The following is a 26,456-nucleotide window of genomic DNA, read 5'->3' as shown; positions in this document are numbered from 1 at the left end:
TTATGGGGTTTTTGTAGTGGGTGTTGAGACATTCAACTTTGTGTAAGGTTAGTTTGTAGTGAATGAGTGGAGTACACTTGTTATCAGTGTGTTAATCTGGTTGTGGTTGTGGATGGGGCAGGGTGGATGCTGGTGTACATATATTTGGGCAGAATTTCTGCCCCTTGGCCTGACCAGTTGTGAACCAGCTCAAACAGGTAACTGCACTTGTCTTTGCTGCCCTTAACCTCGACACCAGAGCTGAGATGCCATGAACCAAGAACCTAAATAGCCCTAGTATTCAGGTGATCCCTAGCACTAACCCTAATCAGTCACAACACTAGCCCTAAGCCCTAGAACCAATAGGAGTGTGTGATATGCTATGATTAACTTCTTTCTGTATCTTAAGAACATTAATATGTCATGGTAGAATGTACTGAGCATGATGTCAGGAGATTCTATGTTAAGCTTGGAAGCAACTGGAGCAGTTACTGAAGCCCTGACCTGCTAGCTGATGGATGAGATTGTCTGTGCATTAAACTTAAGAAGATTTCAATCAACCTTGTTTACAATCTTCATTGAACTTATTTCACTGGCGTAGTCGGCAGCGCAAGGAATCTCAACAGAGAAGATGGGTGAGGAGCAACATTTCATTTAAAATTATATATATTTCAATTCATAAATAGACAAAGAATTGGGAGCATCGCCGCATATTTAAGTTTTTTTTTTTACTGTGGGTATTATCGATGCGGGCTCATTCTGTCTGGTACTTTGACTTTGCTCCATATTTAAGAAATCCTTATCTCAGAGGCTAGCAGTGTTCAACATACATCTTGAGCTTCATATTTTTTTTTAACGTTGATAAAAAAAAAAAAAAAATTAAAGAAGCTCTTTGACTCTCTTAAAAAATTTTGTGGAATATTCCATTGCACCCGTAAAATGGATTAATTTTATTACCATCAAGGATATTTTGCTGGCTTGAAACTTCTGAATATTTTAATATTATCAGTTTTCATCAGTATTCCCTTTGTAAATCTGAGCTTATGAAGTTCTTGGGAGTTGTAGAATACTATGCGAAGTTTGTGAAAAATGTTGCTGATCGTGCTGTGAATATGAGAAGTTTATTGAGAAAGGGTGTTGATTTTGTGTGGTCACAAGCTTGTGAGAATGAGTTTTTGGACATGAAAGAGAAACTCAAATATGCTCCTTCTCTTAGTAGTTTTAATCCTAAACTGAAGTCAATTCTAATCACTGATGCAAGTGAGAATGGATTGGGTGCTATGTTGCAACAAGTGGGTTCCAGTGGTGTACAACCCATAATGTTTTTGTCTAGGCCTCTTAACCCCTTCGCTGCGGGGATTATTTACCTGCTGTGCTGGGGGGAGGGGGGCGCGCACAGTGCCCGCATGCTCATGATGAGCTCAGTTCGTCATGAGGCACGGCGCTCCTGTGCTCATGACGAGCTCAGCTTGTCACAGGTGCATTGGCTCCCGTGGAACGTTCAGCACAGGAGGGTAATTCTCCCCGCACCTGAGCGTTCCACGGGCCATGACGAGCTGAGCTAGTCATAAGCACCGAAGCACCGTGGCTCATGACGAGCTCAGCTCGTCATCAGCATGGGAGGGGTTAAAGACACTGAAACAAGATATTCCGTAGTAGAAAGGGAATCACTGGCAGTCTTTTGGGCTATCAAGAAATTGAAAAAGTTTTTGTGGGGAACTGAGTTTGAGGTATGTTCGGACCATAAACCACTTGTTAGAGGGTTAGATGCAATTTCAAGTAGGATAACCAGGTGGATTATTGGATTACAAGAGTACAATTTTGTGTTAAATACATTCCTGAATTGGAAAACAAAGTTGCCGATGTACTGTCTCGGTTAACTCCTAAATCTGCAACATGTGATGAAAGTGTGGATGTTGGCGAAGAATGGGTTTGTGCTATAGAACATGATGTGATTTCAGAAGAAAGATGGTGTGAGGAGTTACAACGTGATGAGACTTTGAAGAAAGTTATGAACTTGATTAGTAAGGGTTGGACAAGTAACAAAGAAGGGTCTGATGAGTGTAGAGTGTTTTGGCCATTGCGTAATGAATTATCTATTGATAAGGGTTTGTTATTTTGTGGCACACGGATCGTCCCTCGTAATTCTCTTAGGAAAGAACTTGTTGATATGGTACATTCCTCACATGGTGGATTTTCTAAGTGTAAAGAAAGGTTACGAATGACTTATTGGTGGCCGGGTATGGACAGGCAAGTTGAGCGAGTGATACATGAATGTGTTGCGTGTTCATTGAGTGATAAATCTAATGTTACTCGAGTTCAACCAATGGTTCTGAGGAGATGTCCATCTGGTCCCTGGCAAGATATTGCTTTGGACATATTGGGTCCCATTGCCAATAATAGTACTCACATTTTCGTTTTGGTGGTTATTGATATGTTTTCTCGGTGGCCGGAGGTTTTCTTTTTATCCACCATTGATTCAAAGCACATCATTAAGTCTCTAAAAGAGTTATTTTCAAGGGAAGGGATTCCACGTCATTATTGACAGACAATGGAGTGCAATTAGTTTCTGAAGAAATTAGAAAGTTTCTTTCTTCTAAAGGAATCATTCACAAAACTTGCTCTCTTCATCATCCTGCGGCAAACGGTATGATTGAGAGATTCAATTGTGTGATTAAGGAGACTATATATCTTGCAAAGTCTTTATCTCTTGACTGGAGATCTGAAGTATTGAGGAAAATTGAGGAGTATAGATTGACACCTCACTGCACAACTGGTAAAACTCCTTTCCTGTTGTTCAGAGGTAGAGTTCCTAATACTGAGGTGGAACCAGGATGGCTAAACAAGTATGAACTTAGTAGAGGGAAAGAAAGAAGGTGTGACAATTTTGAGATAAAAAAAATGATGAGGAAAAAGCTAAAGCGAGGAAGATTGCTTTTCCTGACTCTATTATCAACTTAGGTAAATTCAAAGAAATTCCCCGAGAAATCACCCACAATCTTCTAATTTCTGCAAAATCCGGCTCACCAACAGACGTCTGCCGCCCTAGAGAATTAATAAACCTTGCTCATCAATTCCCCCCCCCCCCTCTAAATTTGGCCCTTATTTACTCTATAACAACTGGAAAAGTTCCTTTAGAGTGGAAGTCTGCTTTGATCAGGCCTATCCAAGAAAAGGCCAATATAGTTTCAACCGATCTTACCAACTACAGTCCAATCTTGCTCCTTCCTCTGCTGGCTAAATAGCTGGAAAAATAGATTAATGAGCAGCTGACAACAAACCTCGAATCAAACAGCTTGCTAGACTCATCCCAGTCAGACTTCAGACTGTTTCAGAGCACAGAGACAGCTTTTCTTGCGGTCACCTACCATATCAAATGCGCCCTTGATGCTAATGTACCTACAATGTAGATTCTGCTAGATCTGTCAGCATTTGATACGGTGCTCACCCACGGCTTCTTGACAGGCTACAGGAGATCGGGATTCATGGTATGGCTCTGCCATGCCTAGCTGACTTCCTGTCAAACAGAGCTCAGTCATTTTGGGTCTTTACAAGTCCAGAACTATGTCATTAGACTATAGGGTCCCTCAGGGCTCCTGTCTCAGCCCTACACTTATTTAATATTTATAACGCCCCCCACGCCAAAATAGTCAAGAGTTTTTGGTTTTGCGATTGTCTCATATTTTGACAAGACATACCTGCTCTTCTCCTTTGGAGACAACTGCCCAAATCAAAAGTCATTGCAGGCTTGATGTCGGAAAACAGACTTCAGCTTTACCCCACAAAAACTGAAATTATGTTACACGGACAAGCCCAGCTTCTTTGGGCTCCTGACTGGTGGCCATCAGAACTGTGTTCTGCTCCAGTACCCAAACTAGTGGTAAAAAAACCTGACAGCCCGCCTGGACTAATCCTTTTCTATGACAGAACACACCTTGGCCATTACTGGCTCGTGCTTTCATATGTTGCGTTTACTACCACTCTCCTCAAGAAAATCACTTGTGCAGGCGCTGGTCTTTAGCCGGGTGCATTACGGCAATTCACTTTTGGCCTCCGTAAATTAGAAGCTGCTCTCAAAACTTCAGGTAGTTCAGAACACCGCCGCACATATCATATGTAACCTCCCCCTGGCACGGCAACTGCCCCTCTTCTTCAGTCCTTTCACTGGCTACCAGTAAAAAAGAGAATTATTTTCAACATCTGCTGTCTAACCCACAACGCCCTCCATGGACAAGGGCCCACATACTTAGGGGCAGATTTACAAGACCCTTGCACCACCCATACGTCACTTTTCCAAAGTTAAAAATGATGCAAAAGTGGCGCAAGAGGCTTGTAAATAAGCTCCTTAGTCTCTAAACATTTGTCTTACACCTCTTCAAGATCTTTAAGATCATGTGACAAGGCTTGTCTTAAAGTCCCTAGGTTCAGAAGGATGTCTGCTGCCAGGTTAAGGTCTATGTAGCATGCTTGAAGTCTAGATACATTTAGTTGGTCCAAAGAAATTGCCCCAACAGATAACTCCAAATTTAGCTGGAAAGGAAAGGTTTGGGAGTAGTTGAGGTCTTGCTTGACCAAAGTACATATGAGAAGAAGATAGCAACTGCAGTGACAGTGATTTATCGAATAAACAGTTCCAATTCAATGAAAGAAATAAAATCACTATTGATGACCCAGTAGAATAAGATTAAACTGAGATTTGTTTCCACATTATGGGTCAAGGTTCAAGAGGCACAGTATAGCAGAATAGAAGAAGTTCCTTGAGGTTCACATAACAGAAATTCATTTGGTTCTAGTTATAACATTTCAGCCACGAGTCAGTATGTAGCAGCATTATTATTTAAAAAGATAGCACAATTTAAATTACATTTTCATAGGTATTAGAGAAGCAATTAAAATCACTGCTGGTGTGTTTAGGTGAACCCAATTCCTTATTTTAAACACATTCCAGGTAAAGGAGTTGCACTGTGTTAGACCTGTAAAAAGGGCTGGACTGGAAACCAAAATCAACCTTGGCAAAAATGCTCAACTCCGTCACAATTTGCATGATGCATTGACTGGAATGTAGATTTAGGCACATGGTTGAGTCTTGATAGCTCATCTTGTTCGGAAAGAAATCTGCTAGCCTGCAGTCTACTGTGGAAATGCCAGGGTGGTACGTAGCCATTCCGGCCCGCATGTAAAAATGAGAAGCAGCAAACCACCACGTTTTCGGATAAGTCTGAACAACATCCTTCATGGACAAGACTGGAGTGGGCAGATACAAATGAAGTGAACAACTCTACACTGTTGCCTCACACAAAGACTGAGGTCCTGCTGTTTGCTCACAATCCATCTTTCTGGTCAAACAACTTGTGCCCCCAGGAACTAGGGACTTTGACTACACCCCTAGTGACAAAGCAATAAATCTTGGGGTGATTATTGATACCAAGTTATTTTTTGAAGGACAGAAGAGGGTAGTTACGACTCTTATCTCTTCCAAAGTAGATTATGGTAATGCACTCTTTAATATTCAAAAGAGTTTTTTACATAAGTTACAACACTACAGAATGTTGCAGCAAGGTTACTGCTGGGCATTCCGGAAACATAAATTTGCTTCTCAAGCATTGATCCAACTACACTGGCTCCCCATAGATAAACACATTCAGTTTAAGGCACTCTGCATTGCCTTGAGAGCACAACAAGGTGTCGGCCCGGACTACTTGATACAGCGTTTTCAACGCTATGTCCCAGCATGCTCCCTGCGTTCATTCACAAGTAGAAATCTTGTAATCCCCAATTTAAGAAAGCTAATTGGGGTCGAAGAGGCCTCATTTCATGCAAATTAAGACTGTGGAACTCACTTCCATCAGAACTAAAACTTAAGACAAATCTATTTGTGTTCAAGAAGAACCTAAAAACGTGTTTTTTTACCAAACAATTCTGGCATTTTCTGGATCTTTGTAGGGTGTCAGTATCCGCTTAGCGCCTAGATACCCCAGGGTGATTGTTGCGCTTTATATATTTTATTTTCATTTAATTCATTTCACACACATCCCACCATACTTTGTAGGTCTGTTGGATTACTCCAATGTGAAGTGCAACTGTTCATTAGAATATCTCATGTGTTACACACACGTAGAAAGATAAATTGAGCTGGGTCGATCAGTTAGTAATCAGTTTTACATCTCCAAAGCCTTCTTATGTTGTAGACGGCCAGTAAAACCCCCAGGTGCAGAGATTGCTCAATGAAAAATTAAGTTCCTAGTCCCAGTACTGATGCTTAATTAAATGCAGTGTGTCTTTAGTAACCAAACTAGGGTTACCCAGATCACTTTGCAACCTAATATTATCCGTATTTCTTGTATGTGCGGGAACCAGAAGATCTTCAGTGCAGGTGACTGCACATGACATCCTTCACTGATGGACAGTAAATAAAGGAGGAGCAACTGCACAACATACTGACACCGAATAACAATGGTTTCTAATAAATGTTGGCTATAATTCAACTAAAATCAACTCCTGGCCGTAGCTGCCTAATAAAAAGTATGTTCTCGCTAGTATTAAGCTCCCATTGTTCGATAGGAAGTATGAATGCTTAGTGATTGAAAATAAGTACAACCCCTGCAATAGAGAAGGTCTATATATGGACAATAAATACAACCCCGTTGGTATGACATGTGTGAATAGACAGCACATATAATCCATGGGGCATATTTACAATGAAGTGAAGGAGTGCGGCGTTCAACTTCTTGGCTTAATGCCAGTCTCCACCACTTCAGAAACGCAGGGACGCACCGTATTTACAACAATAGGGTGCAGCCCTGCTTTTCCCCCCTGGCTGGTGCTAAACTTAGTAGCCTAGCGCCACAGTGCAAGGGTGTCTGCATTAAGGGGAAGATTGTTTATGTACAGGAAGGTTTCCCTTCCTGCACATGAACAATCTTTAAATGGCGTTTTGTAACTTTTATGTGTGCTGTTTAATGCCACACACATAGAAGTTGCAAAACGTCATTTTTTTTTTTTTTATGTTTATGTGCAGGAAGGAATCCCTTTCTGCAAATAAACAATTAATGACAATTTGCTGTTTCTATGTGTGCTGCACAACACAGCATACATGGAAACAGCAAATACGAGAAATAAAGCATCTCTTTGTTTCGTCTGTTTAAGACCAGGTCTAAATTTTGGCGCTGCCTCCTATTTACGCCGCCCTTGTGAATAGGGGGTAGCGTCAAAATCAGTGCGTGTTGCGGTGGAACGCCCACCGGAACCTACCTGCTAAGCATAGCGTGAAAGGGGGCCTTATTTACTAAGCAGCATTAAGCCAAATTAAGTGGCTTAAAGCTGCCTTGTAAATAAGACAAAGTCTCTATCGCCATCACTAGCAAACAATGGATTTTATTGAGCTCAATGTCCCTCCACACTCTGATAATCTACCACTTTAAGTTTTCACCTACTTTAGCTGTGTAAGTTGAAACATCACCTCATTGCATCACATCACATCATCGTCCATTGTTTTAGCTGTCACCCAATGAGCCAAGTACTGGTGCCAGCCATGGGCTGATAGACCAATACAAGATGCTTGTATTGGTGCTTTACCGCTTTAACCTTAGGGCTAGAGCTGTCGACGTGGAATCTGGGAAACCGGGTTCGAGTCTCGGCAACGACGCTCCGCAGCCTGTGATTCTGGGCAAATCACTTAATCTCCCCGTGCCTAACCAAAATGATTGTGTCCTCATGTAACGAAACTGGTGCTATGTAAAGCGCTCTGATACCCGATATCTTCGGGTCTAGTTCGCGCTATATAAAACTCTAAAAAAAGAAATACTCCTTTTTGAATCCTTTCATAAGGAGAGAACAAAACATCGGTCTCTCCATGTGCCAGGGGCCATTTGTGGCTGGAGGGCACCTGAATTCCAGGGTGACCGCTGCTTGTAGGGCATATGCAGACAGTGCTGAGAAGGGTGATAATCTCTCCCATCAAACTCAAGGTGCGGGTGATCCAAGCAATCCTGAGTGCACACATGCAGGTACATAAATGTTCCTTGTAAGCGTAAAAAGTAAGGAAGCTCCTTGCAGATATACAAAATAATATTATGTATTCTGTGCCCATGATATTAAGACTCCCACCGGGAGCTACAGGTTTTTTTTTCAACCCCCTCCTCCAACAGGACTACAGCTCCAGAAACATACAGAAGACAACGGTCAATGTTCTACCTCCCCCTAGTGTTCCACAGAATGAAGAGCGGACACACCTCCATTCTGACATCAAAGGAAGTAGAAAGAGAGATCAGTATCCCACAACTAAGATCTGGGACCAGCTAGGGCGAGCCTCTTGAGCTCAACTAGCCACTATACTGGAATGGTGTATATGGGATATTGACTACAGAGCTTTAAGTCCGAATCCCTTACATGGAGCTCGGACCTATATGCGCTCAACTGAGTACAATATGCAGTTGAGTCCTCCGCCAGGGTGTGCTTTAAAAAAATGTAGCGCCTGTGAAATCAGAGAGCGAGGAGGCACTAGACATCCCTTTCTGCAGAGGGACCACACTAGAGATCCCTTTCTGCAGAGGGACCAGTGTCCAGTCAAAGGCAGCAACGCTAGGTAAAAGCAAAGAAGTTTGTTTAAAATGACATAAATGCAGAAACTCTATCAAGCAAATTCTCGCGATAGTACAGGTGGCTATGCATTGCTCAAAGTCGCAAAAATAATTCTTATCAATGGAAACCATTTTTGTCTTCAAGAACGCATCCTGTGCCGCGTGCGAGAGATAAGGTTACAAATCACCTCAAACCGGTGGAACCTCGGTAAGTGTTTAACCTGTCGAAGAAAGAATTAAAAAAAATAACTTACTGCTTTATTCCCTCTTCATAGGAGAGATCGACCCAGCATACGTTCTTGATTGTATTCTTCTTTGGGTGACTAAATACCGCCCATGGGTTTCACTCGCTCCCTCCTGCCCTGTAAACGCCTGCAGAGACTACTGTAAGGTGCTAACTAGTTACGGGTTAGCCTAATCTGAGAGGTCTGACCCCCCAGACCTGGTTAGGTGCTGCATGATGACACAATGGCTCTCTGTGCATGTCAGGTGGCCTGAGGCGCATATGCTGGGGGGGCTGCCTGCTGCTTGCCAAATCTGTCCAGGGGCTGGGGGTGGGTACAGTGTGGCTCAAAGACAATATTTTCGTCTGGTTGGCGGATGGCTGACATTGTTCTCATGTGTTAGGTTAAGGAAAGGGATCTGTTTTTGATGGTTATGGATTTAAAAGTTTCTCTTGTTGAAATGTGTCATTCATGAGTGTTTTAAATACATAGGATGTCCTGTACTGCCACCTGCCGCATGAATCGCACAGTAAGAAGCATGATGCCATACAGCTAAGCATGATAACTTCTCCTCCCCATATCTGACACAGAGTGAATGGCCCTAAGAAAAGCCCCTCAAATACTAATATCTACGTGGTGACGAATTCTACACCATACTTCCTGCGTTATCTTGTGTGCGATAGACTCTGTCAATTGTCATTATATGTAAATACATCTTATAATTCTCTCGTTTGATTCTTAATTCCTAGCAGAATGTTTCTGTAACTCCCTAGCACCGCTTCCCAAAAGTAATAATGAATGAAAGCGCCTTCAAAAGCCGGAAGTCTCCTTTCATCTGAAACCTGTGGACATTGAGGTTCAGGGGTCATGACCCTTTCCGAGTGAATCGAAAGAACCGAAAAGAAACTGAAGATTGCGGGGGGGGGGGGGGGGGGGGGGGGGTGGGTGTTAAATACCAAGTACATGCTGGGCAAACCAAATACCTCCAAACCCTTGTTTTATATACCCTTGCATTTATATAGTACTTGCTGCCCCAAACGAGGGGACAGTTCTTACTAACCCTGCATAGTCACATTTAATCTTCTTTCATTGGGTGCTGCCTAGCGATTTCAGCACTTCACCACGAAACACACCCTGGACAGTTATAGGAACGTGAAAAAGGTAAGAATGGGGGTAATCATTTTGCCATTGTGACTATATTTTCCTGCTCTTCTGCATCATGAATGTTTTTGTATTCCTGAGTTATTTGTTATTTATTTTGTGTAGATCAGCTCTTTATTAGTCATGGGTTTGTGAGATTCTCATCTCATATTTTTTGTACGTAGCCACAAAATCTGCACACAATAATGTTTCCTTCTCTCTTAGGGGATTTCCATGTAGAGTCATGAGTTAGAATATTTCTGCACGCTTGCAGGGGATCTTGGAGCACTTTTTCCAATATGTCTTCTTAAGTGTTACAGTTCGCTTTTCTTGAGGAAGGCCTTGAATAGTCACTTAAGAAAGTCAATATCCAGCATAGAGGGCAGGATTTAGTGGTCAAAATTCTTCATCTTGATGCAACAAAAGGGAGTTAGCCCAAAGAAACATGCGGAATTGCATGAACATTTTAAAGAATAACAGGAACAATCTTTCACAAAACCCTTTTGTTATGTGAGAGAAGTAGGAAGAAATACAGAGCAGTGTAGCCCATAGGTTTCCATCATAAAGTAAGAAAAAGGAGTCTGTGCCATTAAGAAACCTGGGCCATCCAGCATGCCATCATGCTCAGCCAGAGACAGTTACCTTAGTTCTTTTTTCCGGCTCCTGCTGACATGACCCTTGATGCATTAAACTCGACCTTTTTAGGGTTTTTTCTTCACAAAACTACTTCAGATTTTAGTGATCACTACTACATTCGACATCTTTTGTCTTTCTCTGCTAGTCTTTGATTTTTTCTGACAGAACATAGGCATATTTCTGCTTTAAAATGCCTTCTCTTTTTGATAAATGTCCTCGCTGTGGCAGGAAAAAGGCCAAAACAAACCCCCACAAGGTCTGTATCATCTGTCTGCCTTCTTCTCATCTGTCTTCCTCCTGTGATATCTGTAGAACATTTTCCAGGTGACCCTTTGTGACATGGAGAAGGTTCACCTGCAGGGTAAGGTGGAGAGACAGCGTCAGAAAGAAGCCAGTAGGACCTCTGAGCGTGGGGAAGGTAATTCGTCAACCTGACCACTTCCCAGTGGTTGTGTAAGGTATGAGACCTGTTTTTTCAGGTCAATAACGCTATCCGCTCCGGTCAACAACGGGAAGATCAATGTCAAGAGGTGGTACTGCGCCAACATGCTCACCGTCATTGATTGGCACGAGGTCGCATAAATGTTGTCGATCAATGTAAAGACAAACAAGAGCAATGTCGCGATCTACTGAACCTCGCTGCTCAATGTCGAGAGCAAGAAGGCGTCACCCGACGTCAAGACCTAAATGTTGATGAGACATGTCAACTTCGAGAAGCAGGTTGGTGTCGAAGTCTAGACAGAAAAGTCAGAGACTAAGTTCGGAGCGTCCCTCGACATCAAGAAGACCCCAAAAAGCCTCTAAAAGAAGACAGATTTATTCGTCATCAGAGCATTCCAGATCTTCTTTTATAGAACTGCCTTCTCCCATGCCTCATTCTCCACCGGCCCTGATACTGCCTTTGGATACTCCCTGTCTTTACCAGCTCCTCCACCTCCAGGGGTACTGATATCGTCAGTGTTGCTAGTACAGCCAGTCCCACCAGCTCCTGACATTCCACCTCCTCCGGTGCCTCAAGTGCCTGCATCTCCAGCTCCTAGGCCACGTTCAAGATCAAAGTCAGGCCATTGGACACGTCATGGCCGTCATACTTCTGGTCGTTCTTTCACCAGATCGAGGCACTCATATTCAAGGCATAGGCCACTCTATAGATCACGATCACATTGCTGTCATGAAAATAGGGCCTCCTCTACCAGAGATTATTCTCCCACATTGGCAGACTCTCTGCATCCTTACACCTCACTAATTGATCACATCAATACTTTTCAAGGGGGAACAGCCATGACAACGCGGGGATTACCCCGCAGTGCCATTACAACGCAGGGATTATAACGGAAGTCGTTACAACGACTTTCGCTGGAGGGCGCTGTTGGATAGGGAATAGTTTAATTTTCTATCCAACACCTTCCCTACTGTCAACGTGGGCTGGAGTTGGAATAGAAAATTAAACTATTCCACTATCCAGCGCCCTCCTGCGAAAGTCGTTGTAACGACGTTCGTTGTAATCCCCGCGTTGTAATGGCATGGGGGGTAAAAGCCCGCGTTGTAATGCCATACAACCCTTATCAAGAGGTTCTCGTGAGAGGTGCAGCCAATCTGAACATTCCAATGGCAGTTCGAACGCCATCTACTTCAGTTATTTTTTAGATGCTCCACTAGCATATGGCCTCCTAGCATTTGATGCCACTAGTGCTGAGTGTACTTGAGCCAACCATGGACTTATTTCTGACTCCAGCATTGACAAAATTGGCTCCTTCCAGGCTCCAGAAAACATATTGCCCCCCAGATAAGAATCCGTTATTTTTGCAAGCAGACCTGCCACCTGATTCGGTAGTAATTCTGGCTGCCCGAAAATTTCAGGCTACTTCACCTTCTGCCGCATAGCCCCCCCTGATAAGGTGAGCAGACGACTGGATTCCTCAGGTCTCAAGGTCTGCAACATTGTGCCTATATCCTGGGCAGATATGAGCATTATGGGACTCCATTCTTCATTTCGCAGATCACAACCCACAAGATCAATAAGATGTAATTCTAGAGATCGTCCAAAAGAGTGCCATGGTCGCTAATCAGATCATCAGCGCAACTGTGGATTCTTCCCTTTTTGCAGTTACTGCCATGGAGTGTCTTTTCACAGACATATCTGGCTCAGTCGAACATCACTAAAGCCGGATGCTCAACTGCGTATCGAAAATTAAAGGAACAGTGCAGATCGTTCCGTCCCTACTGCCGTTTTTCAACTCAGAGGGTTCAAACCCCTCAGTGGCAATCTGGGAGACCTAAACAGCAAAATCAAAGGTCCTACCAACCCCAGTGCAAGCAACAAAGGGGATGTTTGGCTCAGAAAAACACCAAGGAGGCCCACAACCAACAGTTTCAAAACCCTACACCCTCCCTTCCCCCTCTTCCGTTACCCCCTCCGGTTGAGGGAAGCATCTCAAATTATCTGGAAGAATGGCAACATATCGTAACAGATGCCTGGGTCTTCAATATTGTAAAGAATGTCTATTCTCTAAGGTTTACTGCCTCAATAACGTCCATTCCACTGAAGGCATCCACTTCCCATTGTGACCTTTTAAAGAAGTAAGTCAACATCTTATGCCAGAAAAAGTCAGTGGAACCTGTTCCCCTAAGTCAACAGAGAAAGGGCATTTACTCCAGGTACTTTTGAGTGCCAAAGAAAGACAAACAGGAGTTCAGGCCACTTCTCGACCTCAGGCTCACCAACAAATGAATTTGCAAGAAAATGTTTAGGATGCTGACATTACATGAACTATATCCTCAGTTTTTCCAGGGAGACTGGCTATGCTCAATCGACCTGCACAATGCACACTTTCATGTTCTCATCTCAAGACAGCAGCAGAAATTTCTAAAATTTGTCGTAGGTCAGTACCACTACCAATTCTCCGTCCTTCCCTTTGGTCTCCAGTCTGCACCCAGAACTTTCTCCAAGTGCACAGCTGGCTGTGATGGCAGCACATCTTCGGAAGCACTGGATCTTTGTCTACCTAAACCTGGACGACTGGTTAGTCAAAGCATTGTCCTTTCCAGAATCCCAATGGCATTTCAAATGGACATGCAAACTCCTTCATCGCTTGGGTCTTCACATCAATTTTCTCACATCCACGTCAACTCCAGTCCACAAGTTGCTCTACTTAGGGGCTACTATCAAACACAGTTCGCAAAAAGGCGTATTCTTCAGAGGAACGACGCTGATCCATTCTCCAGAAGTGTCACAATCTTCACACAATATGCCATCCAACAGTGTGCACAGTCTTGTCGCTTCTCTGCTCAATGGCTTCCTGCATTTCACCCATCTTTAACCACCGACAACCTGCTTGTTCAGACGGACAATACAACCAACATGTACTACCTGAACAAGCAACTGGGAACAAGGTACAGAGCCTTGTCCCAAGAGGCCAAGTGAATCTGGCAGTGGATACCAGCCACACATCTCCAAGGCGTCCAGAACATCCAGTAGATGCTCTCAGCAGCGTTCTTAATGAAAATCACGAGTGGGTGTTAAATGAAGGTGTCGTTCAAGATATCTTCAGTATGTGAAGCACACCTTCTATCAATCTTTTCGCCACAGCAGAAAACAAAAAATGGCACGACTTCGCCGCCAGGTTTTATTATCCAGAGTCAGTGGGGAATGCTCTCTGAATCAGCTGGTCCAACAAATTTCCGTACGCCTTTCCACCAATTTCCCTGATCCAGGCAGTCCTGTGCAAGCTTTCATCCATGACAACCAAGATGATCCTCATCGTACCGGAGTGGTTGAGACAGTTGTGGTTTCCAGACCTGCTTCACCGGTCAATCAGTCCACATCTCATATTGCCCTGCAGGCCGGACCTCTTAACGAAATTCAGAGGATGATTCTTACACCTCGGCCTCTCCTCCTTGGATTTGGCAGCATGGCTTCTGAGAGAGTGCAATATGGCCGTCTGCACCTTCCTCAGGACTCTAGGGACATTCAGAAGGAGGTGAAGCAACCCTGCACAAGGGCTGAATATACATTTATATGGAGGAGATTCTGCGTTTGGTGTGCATAAAAACAGATGGACCCTATATCTTGCCAGGAGGATGCAATTCTTCCATATTTATTGCACCTTGCTAAATCTGGCTTGCAATTTTTCTCCATTAGAATCCACCCTGTGGCTCTCACTGCATACAGAAAAAGTCCTTCACAAACTTCTTTCTTTCAGATTCCTGTCATTAAATATTTCTTAGAAGGGTTAGAGAAGGTTTATTCCCCAGTTAGACATTGGTGAGTGTGTGTCTCAGTTTTTCCGGCCACTAGCTGTGGTCCCACACGGAGGTGTTCTTCCCAAAGATTAGTACTTCTGTTTTGTCAGAGTTGAGTCAACATCTTATGCCAGAAAAAGGCATTGAAACCTGTTCCCCTATGTTAACGGAGAAAGAGCATTTACTCCAGGTACTTTCTAGTGCCAAAGAAAGACAAATAGGAGTTCAGGTGAATTCTCGACCTCAGGCTCACCAACAAATGGATTTGCAAGGAAAAGTTCAGGATGCTGGCTTTACACCAAATATATGCTCAGTTTCACCAAGGAGATTGGCTATGCTCAATCGACCTGCACAATGCATACTTTCATGTTCCCATCTGAAGAAAGCAGCAGAAATTTCTAAGATTTGTCGTAGATCAGAATCACTACCAATTCTCCGTCCTTCCCTTTGGTCTCCAGTCCGCACCCAGAACTTTCTCCAAGTGCACAGCTGTGATGGTAGCACATCTTCGGAAGCACTGGATCTTTGTCTGTCTACACCTGGACGACCGGTTAATCAAAGCATTGTCCTTTCCAGAAGCCCAATGGCATTTCAAATGGATATGCGAGCTCCTTCATCGCTTGCGACTTCACATCAGTTTTCCCAGGTGCACATCAACTCCAGTCCAGAAGTTGCACTACTTAGGGGCTACTATCGACACAGTTCACAAAAAGGTGTATTCTTCCGAGGAACAATGCTTATCCATTCTCCAGAAGTGTCACAATCTTAAGTGCGCACAGTCTCTTCGATTCTCGGGTGGATGGCTTCCTGCATTTTTTTTCACTACCAATGCTTACCTTCACATGCGTCCTCTTCAGAAGTGTCTAGAGGACCAGTGGGACCAAGTGTTGGGGAATTGGGAGGACAAGATCACCCTGTCCCTACATGCCATCAGGCCTCTCAAGTGGTGGTGCTCACCGACCAATCTCCTGCAGGGATGCCATTTCACCAACAAGAACCCACACAGACTATCGTGGTAGATGCTTCCCTGCTCAGCTGGGGAGCCCACATTGGTCATCTACAGATACAGGGCTCATGGTCGCTGAAGGAGAGGACATACCACATCAACCTTCTCGAGCTCAGCGCAGTTCATATAGCTCTCAAAGCATTTCACCCAGCTTTCATCATTGACAACCTGCTTGTTCAGACGGACAATACAACCACCATGTACTACCTGAACAAGCAAGGGGGAACAAGGTCCAGAGCCCTGTCCCAAGAGGCTAAGTCAATCTGGCACTGGCTCCTCTCCAGGAATCTGAGGATAACAGCCATGAATCTTCCAGGTGTCCAGAACATCTAAGCAGATGCTCTCAGCAGGGTTCTCAATGAAAATCACGAGTGGGTGTTGAACGAAGATGTTGTTCAAGATATCTTCAGTATGTGAAGCACACCTTCGATCGATCTTTTCGCCACAACAGAAAACAAAAAATGGCACAACTTCGCCGTCAGGTTTTATCATCCAGAGTCAGTGGGGAATGCTCTCTGAATCAGCTGGTCCAACACATTTCCGTACGCCTTTCCACCAATTTCCCTGATCCAGGCAGTCCTGCGCAAGCTTTCATCCATGACAACCAAGATGATCCTCATTGTATCGGAGTGGTTGAGACAGTTGTGGTTTCCAGACCTGCTTCACCGGTCAATCAGTCCACATCTCATATTGCCCTGCAGGCCGGACCTCTTTTTTTTTTTTTTTTTTTTTTTTTTTTCCAAAACCTTTATTGGAGTAAGCATAGAAAAGTACAAGAATGGGCCTACAACCTCACGGGCTGGCCGCTAATAACAAGGCAAAATGCATGTAAGAGAATATACACCCGTGGATAGGTACAGCTCAAGTACAGTGCGTTACTCTATAGACATCACAGAACAATTTGTATTTTTATTTTTACAAAAAGAAAACATAAACACTAAAGGCGAATGGACGATAATTAAGGTCAGCCCAAAGAGCGGAGGGGACGGTTCCACGATCAGGAGAACACACCCAGAGCCCGGAGGCTCCAATCAAGTCGGGGAGGGGGGGAGGGGAGCAGCGGGGAGAACCGGAAGTATAAAAAACCTTACGGAAAGGTTCCGGGAACTCTAGTCTAGGGAGAAAGGACAATCTCAGCAGTGTTTTCAAGGGGAGGGGTGCAAATACCCCCACGATAATCATTCCACTGGCCCCAAACCTTCGTCCACGCCCTGGGTCTGCCCCTGGCCACATAAACCGTCTTTTCACGAAACATGGACCAGTCCATATTGTCCTCCCACCTCGAGACCTCAGGGGGCCTGGAAGCGCCCCAGAGTTGCGCGACATCCCGCTTCGCAATCATGTAACCAAGGGTAGCCCATCTGGTCTGGGCCACAGAGTAGTCAGTGGGTTCCCATACATTCAACAGACATCTGCGAGGCTCCGGTCGCAGGGCCACCTCCGTAACAGCAGTCATCACCTCAAGCACAGCAGTCCAATAAGCAGCTACAACCGGGCACTCCCAAAGGATATGCAAAAAAGTCGCACTCAAGCCACATCCACGCTTGCATAGCCCATCCGAAGAAAAGCCCATCGTAACCAGACGCGGACCAGTGACATAGACTCGATAAAGAATCTTAAGCTGAACCAAACGGAGACGGGCAGGAATGGCCACCTCCTTGGGAGAAGAGAGCGCCGATTGCCAATCCTCGTCGTCCAGTTCCAACCCATCGCGAACCCAAGCCTCCCGAAGTCGGATCAGTAAGTCCACCCGATTATGAATCAACTTCTTGTAAATCAGAGAAATAGTACTATCGGGAAGATGCCCATCAAGGACACGGTCCTCGAGGGGGGAAGAGTCAGGCAAGGCCTCATCAGGAACCAAGACTGAGACGAGGGCATGTCGGACCTGCAGGTAGCGAAAAAATTCCCTACCACTCAAACCATATTCCGCCTGGAGGGCCTGGAACGACTTCACACAACCATTCGAGTACACGTCGCCCACCTTACAGATCCCAATCACATCCCAGCGGTCGAAACCCTTGGTAGACCAGAGTCCGCCCAAACGTTCGGATGCATAAAGCGGTGTCGCTAACGTCAATCGATCCTCCCACCCCAAACTCACACTCGCAGCCCGCCACACCGTTACTGCAATCCTGGATGGGCCCACAAGATGGCGCCCGGCCGATCGGGAATAAAGCGCTCTAGTAAAGTCCCCACCTGGAAGCTGGAGTCTGTCCATCTCGAATGCAGGATTACGACCCGGGGAAAACATCACATGATTAATGGCAGACAACTGGGAAGCCCAATAATATCGCTTGATATCGGGGAGCGCCATGTCCCCGTCATACCAGGGGATGGTGAGCTTTGCGAGTGCGATACGGGGTCGCCCATCCCATATCAACTGCCGTTGAAGACTCTCAATCTCTTGGAAATAGGTCTTAGGGATAGCGTCATAAGAGTTGTGAAGCGCGTAAAGGAATCGCGGCAAGGACATCATTTTAAACAGGGCCGCCCTGCCCAGCGGTGATAGAGGAAGCTTGCGCCAACGGGCCACATCCAATCGCAGTCTAAGCAACGGTGGGAGGAGATTATGCTCAAAGCGGAGCGTCGGGTCCAACGTAATAAAAATCCCTAAGTACTTGAAGCCCGAATGGACCACTTGAATGGGAAGTCTACTCGGCAAGGGGGGCAAAACCCCCGAAAGAACATATACACAGGACTTGGCCCAATTAATAACGAGGCCCGAGTTGGCCCCAAAAGAAGCAAGAACATCAAACAGAACAGACAGAGATTTACGCGGGGAGGTGAGGTATAAAAGGATATCGTCCGCGTAAAGCGAAACGCGGTCCTCAAAGTCCGGAGACCAGCGAATCCCCTTGAGAGACGGTTCCCACCGGAGCCAGGCAGCCAACGGTTCCAAGGCGAGAGCAAACAGTAATGGAGACAAGGGGCACCCCTGACGGGTACCCCTGCCGAGGGTGAAAGGAGCCGAGACCCTACCATTCACCACAACTTGCGCCAGAGGTGCCGCGTACAGCAACTTGACCCAACCAATAAAATCAGGCCCAAAACCAAATTTCTCAAGAGCCGCCCAAAGATAGGGCCACTCCACCGTGTCGAAGGCCATGGATGCATCCAACGATGCCAAAATGGCCGGCTCCGTCAGAAGCCCCGCCCTCGCGATCGCGCCATGAAGACGACGTAGGTTCAGAGCCGTATTGCGATGTGGGATAAATCCAGATTGATCCGGATGGACCAAGTCACTAATGACCGTCAAGAGACGGGTGGCCAGGAGTTTCGCCAACACCTTGGGTTCAACATTTAGTAGGGATATGGGTCTATAGGAGGAACAAAGATCACGTGGTTTACCCTCCTTGGGGATGACAACTATCGTGGCTAGTGTCTGATCATAAGGGAGAATACCCCGTTCCCGGGACTCCAGAAACATGGCGCGGAGATACGGAGCAAGTCTATCCGGACGCAATTTGTACAATTCGATTGGCAACCCGTTCGGGCCCAATGCTTTGCCAGAACGGAGGGAACGGATGGCTGTAGCTATCTCATCAACCGTAAAGGGGGAGTCCAACGCCACACGGTCCGAATCAGAAACAATGGGCAGGGCTATATCACGCAACAGAAGGCGAGAGTCAACCACATCCCTCACAGACACAGGGGTATACACCACACGGAAGTACTCGGCAAACCGGTCAACTACCCCAATCGGGTCCGTTACACTCACACCACAGGCAGACTGAATCACGGGTACCACACGATTAGCTCTCTCCTTCTTATCCAGCCACGCCAGCAATTTACCCGCTTTATCACCCACATCATACAAACGTCCCTGTTGCTCCCGAAACATCACTTTGGCGGCATCCGTGACCAAGGACTTATAATCAAATTGTTTCAGACCCAGGGCATGGAGCTTCTCAGGCGTGACACCAGATTCCAAGCCCTCCTCCAGTACAGAAATTTCCCCCTCAAGATCAACCACTTCTCTATTCCTCGCTCTCTTAGCCTCAGCAATAAGGGAGAGGGCCTGCCCACGAATCACAGTCTTAAAGGCCTCCCACAGGGACACAGCAGATGAAACCGACCCCTCGTTATCCAGAAAATACGAGTCGAGGGACTTAAGTAAAAGGGTGCGGGTCTCAGGGGAGGTAAGATACCACGGATTAATGGGAGCCACCCTGCCCGCTGCTTCCACCCCAACCTCAAAACGAAGCCAGAGCGGAGAGTGGTCAGAGATACCCCTGGGCAAGTGCACAATCTCACGCACAGCCGGGGACTGAGCCGCAGGCATCAGGAAATAATCCAGCCGAGACAAACTCCCATGGGCCCCGGAGTGAAAGGTGTACTGCAGCTGCGTAGGATGCAAAAGCCTCCAGCAGTCCACTAGGCCGAAGGTATCCAAAAAGCCACCCAACCACTGCTGAGCCGCCGGGGTATCCCTAGGAGGGTGGCGATCATGAATGCCAGAGACTACCGAATTGAAGTCACCAGCCAGAAAGAGAGTACTATCAGGAAGGTCCAACAAGACACGGCCCAAATCTGAAAAGGTGGAAGTCTGCAAGCCGGGGGGCACATAAACAGTTAATAAGGAAAGGGTACGGCCTTCATACCGACCCACAAGGACAGCATACCGCCCCCGGTCATCCTGTGTAACATCATCAATAGCCAGGGGGAGGGAAGCCCGAATGAGGATACCCACACCCCTGGAACCCGAGGTGAACCCCGAATGTGCTACGAGGCGATAGCCCCACCTGTTCATTGCATGACAGACATTGCCTATCAAATGAGTCTCCTGCAGGAAAACAACGTCAGGAGATAAACGTCGTATACATTTCAACACCACACTGCGTTTGATACGATCACCCAGACCATTAACATTCCACGAAACAAATCTCAACCCGCTACCCCCCATCCCACCCGACAAAGCCCAAACCCCCCATCAATGAGCACGACCACAAAAAACAATTCAAATACAGAATAAAGTCGCCTTGAACACAGAACATACAAACAATGAACTTCCCAACCACCCACCCCCCAAATAACAGGAAAACACCCCCACCCTGCACCCCTGCAAAAAGCTAAAAAGCCACCCCAACCTGCAGTGTGCCTGTCGCCCAAGAACCCCTATTCTACACGAAGACCCCGGAGGAGGAAAGGCTCCGGCCCACCCGCCCCCCGATCAAAAAAGAACGAGAATAAGACCATACATCAAAACACATATGAGGTAGAGGAACATAGGCTTACATCCCTGGAAAAGTCATACAAAACAAGGCATCAGTCAAAAACGAAACGTTTAGCTCTCAACACCACCTTCAGCACCGCCCGGGTGGGTTTCGGACTCAGTCTCAGGAGGTCGATTAGGCAGGGAGTCCAGCCAGTCATTCACAGCCTCTGGCCGATCAAAAAAGAAAGTTCGATCATCATGCTCCACCCGCAGCCTGGTTGGAAAGAGCATTGCGTAACGCATCCCCAAGTCCCTAAGACGTTTCTTGGCACCACGAAATCCCATCCGCTGCTTCTGGACCTGTTGGGAAAAGTCCGGATAAAAGTTCACCGTGGCATTTTCAAAGGCTACTGGGCCCTTCGCCCGCGAGGCCTGCAGGATAGCGTCCCGATCTCTGTAGTGGAAAAGCTTGGCAACAATAGGTCTCGGCGGGGCGCCAGGCTTGCCCTGGCCCCCCGGAACACGATGTGCGCGCTCCACTGCGAAAAATTTACTAAGGCCAGACGGTGAAAGGTGATTCTGGATAAGATCTTCAACCAGGAGATCAACCGAGTGGGGTTCTGGATTCTCCGGCACACCAACCACGCGAACATTACAGCGACGCGCCCTGTTCTCAAAATCCTCCAAGCGCCGGGTCATGAAATCGTTCACCCTGCGGAGATTGCCAATCTCCGTCTGAATATCAGAGACGTCCGTCGTGAGGCTGGAAGATTTGATATCCAACGATTTCACCTTTTCGTTCGTCTTGGAGAGATCGGCTCGAATCAAATTGACCTCAATCGCCACAGTGTCCAGTTTGTGGGCCAAAGTTTCATACTGGTGGCCTATGGATTCCCTCATGCCAGAAATGGCGCCCATGATGTCTTGCAAGGAGGGCTCCAGCGACGCATCTAGTACTTGGTCCGACGCAGTGGGACCGGGCAGGGCAGCTCCGGGGGACCCCTTAGAGTGGGTATAACGATCCATGACATTAGATTGAACCGGACCCCCGCGCAGAGGTGCCTTCGTCTTGCGCGTCTCTCGGTCCCCTCTGCCCGCCATTTTGAAGAAGCGCCACAAGCAATGTCACCAGGGTCGACAGGCCGAGCACCAGAAACGGAGGCCCCTGGACCAAAGGACCACAAGAGATGTAGCACCAGGATAGATGCAGCCCACTCCAGAAACAGTGCAGCCAAGGGCCAAACAACCTACGTGGAGAGCGGCCGCAGCTCTGGCCCAGCCCTCTCACCAATGTCCCAGTCCGAGGCAGAAACGAAACCGAAACTTAAGAGGGGGTCTCACACGTCCAATCCCCCTGCCGTTGTTGTTCAACTCCAAGACGGCCACCGAACCTCACCCAGTCCCGGGCGCACTTCGAGGGCGGAGCCCAAAAGTTCAAGTGAACATAATTCAGACACCCAATGTCCAAATTCGTTTATGAAAAGTCCAGGTAGATCAGCCCAACGTCCTCTACATGAATCCTCGCAAAAATCAGGATTAAATCAGGATATTAAGCCGGGAGCGGCGGGGGTCCGGGGAGCGCTGTGCTCACGCGGCCATCTCGGATGCCCGCCAAGCTCCTCCTCTAGGCCGGACCTCTTAACGAAATTCAGAGGATGATTCTTACACCTCGGCCTCTCCTCCTTGGATTTGGCAGCATGGCTTCTGAGAGAGTGCAATATGGCCATCTGCACCTTCCTCAGGACTCTGGGGACATTCAGAAGGAGGTGAAGCAACCCTGCACAAGGGCTGAATATACATTTATATGGAGGAGATTCTGCGTTTGGTGTGCATAAAAACAGATGGACCCTATATCTTGCCAGAAGGATGCAATTCTTCCATATTTATTGCACCTTACTAAATCTGCCTTGCAATTTTCCTCCATTAGAATCCACCTTGTGGCTCTCACTGCATACAGGAAAAGTCCTTCACAAACCTTTTTCTTTCAGATTCCTGTCATTAAAGATTTCTTAGAAGGGTTAGAGAAGGTTTTTTTCCACTGTTCGACATTGGTCAGTGTGGGTCTCAGTTTTTCCGGCCACCAGCTGTGCTCCCACACATAGATGTTCTTCCCTAAGATCAGTACTTCTGTTTAGTCAGAGTTGAGTTTGAGGCAGTTGTCTCTCATCCATTTGGCTATGCTAAACATGGGTTGCAGAAGTTGGTTTTGTTGTTGTAGGGGTCCTCGGAGGTTGAGAGCGTTAGTTGAGTGTTGTCTGCTTTGGAGATTACGTGGGGCCCTTGGGATATGACAACATCTGCGAGGGGAGCCATGTTAATGTTAACAGGGTGAGTCTGAGCGATGATCCCTGTGGTACGCTGCATGTGATGTCCTTGGGTGCAGAGGTGAAGCGAGGCAGTTGGATGCTCTGTGTGTATCCCCGAAAGGAAGGAGGCGATTCACTTGAGGGTGTTTTGCTGTATGCCAATGTTGTAGAGTCTGTCTATGAGGGTGTGGTGGGAGACGTAGTCCAATGCAGAAGAGAGATCGAGGAAGATCAGGGACCCCATTTCTCCCCGGTCAAGGAAAGTTCTATTGTCATCTGTGGCAGCGAACGTTACGGTCTCAGTGCTGTGGTTGGCCTGGAATCCTGATTGTGAGGCATAGAGGAAGTGTTTGTGTTCCAGGTATTCAGTGAGCAGTTGGTTGATGGCCTTCTTAAGTGCTTTGGCCAGGTAGGGGAGCAGAGAGATCTGTTGGCTGTTTTTGATGCCGCATGAGTCAGCAGAGGATTTCTTTAGGAGGGGTTTGACCTCTGCGTGTTTACATTCTTCCAGGAAGGTTGCCATGGAGATGGAGGTGTTGAGGATGCTGGTAAGCTCCATGCTGATTGGGTTAGTTCAGAGATTCAAAAGATGGTGGGGGCACGGGTCGGTGGTCGTCCTGGAGTGGATGAATGACATCATAGCTGTGGTGGTCTGAGTGGTAAGTAGAGACCAGGTGATGAATGTTCAGCTGGTATTCGCTGGGTAGATGAGGTTGTCGAGGCTGAGTGAGGAGGGTTGGGGATGGGTTGATCAGAAAGAATTAGAGGTGGGTGAGCAACTGAAAGCTCAAGCCTGGCTCAAGCCAGAAGTCTGGCTCTGGCTCAGCTTGAGGTCCCATTAGAACCCAGAGTGCATAACGAGCTAAGCTTTTGTGTGACTTTTGCCTGCTAGGTAAAAAAGACAGACAAATAAAGACTCATTTAGTGACTATTTTGTTCAAAACGAAACCAGAAATGTGGATTAATCACAGCTCCCCCTTTTAACCAAATGATGTACTCCTAGGTAATTATTTTATGCTACTGATGTTTATGTTTTTCACTATTGCAGAGGAAAGTACCTTCAAATATGTGAGTTCAGAATACCAGCTGTACAAAATGCTATCTTGTCTGATTTAATAGACTACAATTTTGCTCTATCCATAAGAAATTGGGCCTCATAGAGGGCACACGTTACAACTGTCTTGCCTCATATTTCATTAATGGCACTGTCACCATGGTGGTGGTGGGTGCATAATGTTTCTTAATTCATATTTAGTAACAAGCACTTCTCAGTACTTCGCAGTGCTATCATGAATTCATGTCCTTCAGTGGGGAGATGCCTTGACAGTGGTGTAGCTTGGTCAGTATGATGGAGGGGGTGTTAGTTTCAGATGTCAGATTTCCCCACAAACACGCTGGGATATCATGTTAAAACACAATATATGATAAGCAGGACATGAGGGGGCTTAAGGGGCAATGGATAGAAACAGGAATAGGGATTGTTAGGGCTAAATTTAAACACAATATTTTTCAAACGTATCAACATTTTTAAGGCCCTTAAAACTTAGAAGAGATAGAGTGTGTGTGTTTGTGTCAGTGTGGGAATGTGAGAATCCCAGGTGAAATCCGATCGACACTTTACATTACCCGACTGAAAGCACATGTACCCAACTATTTACCTCTGAATATATTTTTTTAGGGGGGTGGGGGGGTGTAACACCCCTCCTGGATCTATGCCCCTGGGCCTCGTCCATGGACGTTGCTTAATCAATAATTAAGGGGTATGAGCCTGAGGTTTGCCAATAAGCAATGGTGTGAATTCAACTAAAATTAACACAGGCAGGTTGGTGGGAAGTGCAGTGAGACAGAGGGAGGTCATAGGATGGGCGGAGTAACAAGATGGGCGGAGTTGCGAGAATTAATTTGAACTTTTTCTATAAAGTGAGGCACATTCTTGGTTGCATCAATATATACACAAAGTTTAAGCTGGTGAACACATAACTTCGCACATCCTGGTAACAAGAACACGCCATACAGCCTTGTAATATAGGGCAGATTCACAGAACTAACTTAGGACAAAATCCTAAACTTACTTGGTCCAAGTGCCTTCTGTGAATACCAAAATGAGTAAGTGCCTTCTGTGAATACCAAAATGGTTGTAAGTTTAGGATTTTGTCTTAAGTTAGTTCTGTGAATCTGGCCCTCAGAAGCTATATACTAGGCAATACCATGGGCCAAGCACATGCCACAGTGCCATGTTTACAAAGATGCACCATGTAATTCCACCTTCAATGATATGCATTTGTATGCGTGCATACAAGATATTGCACCAGGCCACTACAGACTATCGTTGTGCACGTCGTGTTGGTCAAAGAATTGTGTATTTACTTTAAAGCATGTTTAAAGGGTCCCTGTGTAAAAAACAATAACCAATACAAGGTTGTAGGTAGTCAAGGTGAAGCTGTCAGTGCATTTATTATGTGCTCCAGATATGTCTGAGGCAAACATAAAGAAACACAGCAAGAATAAATGGCCCCTTTTTCTGAAATCCTCCAACTGTTCATAGCAATCCCAGTGCAGGAATATGGTGATGGAGCCTTAACTGATATTGATCCCAACAGTGTTTGCAGGTTGGGTTTTGTGGTCTTCTTTTGCTTGAAATTAATATATTTTGGGTGGTCATCCTCCATGGTCTTAGTCTAAGCGTAGGCCAGACAGTCAGCCCAGGGCTCAGGGGAGATGGTCCGGGTGATGGAAGATGTTGTTCAATACTGTCCACCTCCGCTGCACTGCATTTCAGTGAAGGGAGGTCTCATTGCTGCTGAGTGCATGACTAGATGCCTCGCAGTTAAAGCTGCTTTTAACTCACTTTGTTGTGTATTTTAAACTGCGATTTTGCCGCGTTCTTAGTGACGCCTACCTGCTGCTTGTTTTCACCGCCAGCGCCCCGGTCCACCACGGGTGTTCCCGTTTGCTGTGGTGGGCGCCGGCGAACAGCTGCTGTCTCTGCCCCCCATTGGCCTCAGCGGGTCACGTGGCCGTGACGCTTAAGCCAGACACTATTTAGTTCTCCATGGTGTAATAGCGCTTGAGGTCTCGTTACTGCTGAGTGCATGACTAGATGCCTCGCAGTTAAAGCTGCTTTTAACTCACTTTGTTGTGTATTTTAAACTGTGATTTTGCCACGTTCTTAGTGACGCCTACCTG

At 46.2% G+C, this 26,456-nt stretch overlaps 1 protein-coding gene across 1 annotated transcript in view; it reads right to left on the bottom strand.

Annotated features, from left to right (window-relative positions):
• LOC144753215 (uncharacterized) overlaps positions 1-26,211 on the bottom strand; it is an 81,829-nt gene extending 55,618 nt beyond the window's left edge. Inside the window, exon 1 of the mRNA XM_078640977.1 lies at positions 26,170-26,211. The gene's annotated coding sequence lies outside the window, so the exon portion shown is untranslated. The remainder of the gene's footprint in view (positions 1-26,169) is intronic.
• Between the last annotated feature and the right edge of the window lie 245 nt (positions 26,212-26,456).

This window comes from Lissotriton helveticus, chromosome 5_1 (genome assembly GCF_964261635.1).
Source record: "Lissotriton helveticus chromosome 5_1, aLisHel1.1, whole genome shotgun sequence".
NCBI lineage: Eukaryota > Metazoa > Chordata > Amphibia > Caudata > Salamandridae > Lissotriton > Lissotriton helveticus.
Note: the sequence above shows the minus strand (reverse complement) of the source record. Positions and strands in the feature narration are given on the sequence as shown.